Below are 531 nucleotides of genomic sequence, written 5' to 3' on the forward strand. Positions count from 1 at the left end.
CGGGATCGGCCGCAACAACATCCCGGTGACACAACACACACCTGCGTCCTGTGCGCCAGCAGCGCCGGTAAAACTGCGAGCTGATGCAATCGCTACGGTGGAAATTGGTCACTACAAGCAACTCCCCCGGACTCCGCGGTTTCGCAGCCGCCTGACTGTGCTCCTCGATCTTTACTTTGTAACGCGGACCCGAAATGTCTGGTCAGGGCACGGCAGTTCAACCCTCCGAGCTACGGCTGTCAACACGCCGGAGCTCGCACGTCCTCTCATCACCTATTATTTCACCTGTTCCAGCATCAAAAAAAACAAAACAAAACAAAAAAACCTGCCCCCCCAAAAAAAGCAACAAACCAAAAAAAACACCCCCCAAAAACCGGCTTCGGGCGGCTTAGCCTCAGCTGCCGTTTTAGCAAACCCGATCCTAATATCAGTTATCCAGCCCTCGACTGGCACCGCGCTAGTCCGATCTAAATCCCATCCCGGGAACGCACGGACAGCGCAGCTCCTTCCCGCCCGTTCGCTCGGCGCGCG

The 531-nt window shown here is 56.3% G+C and overlaps 1 protein-coding gene across 1 annotated transcript in view; it reads right to left on the reverse strand.

The window, feature by feature from the left end:
- The window catches only part of MKX (mohawk homeobox), a 50905-nt gene that overhangs the window by 48251 nt on the left and 2123 nt on the right, over window positions 1–531 (reverse strand). The gene's annotated exons all lie outside the window — the stretch shown is intronic.

Source organism: Geospiza fortis, unplaced genomic scaffold, assembly GCF_000277835.1.
Source record: "Geospiza fortis unplaced genomic scaffold, GeoFor_1.0 scaffold75, whole genome shotgun sequence".
NCBI classification, from domain to species: Eukaryota; Metazoa; Chordata; class Aves; order Passeriformes; family Thraupidae; genus Geospiza; species Geospiza fortis.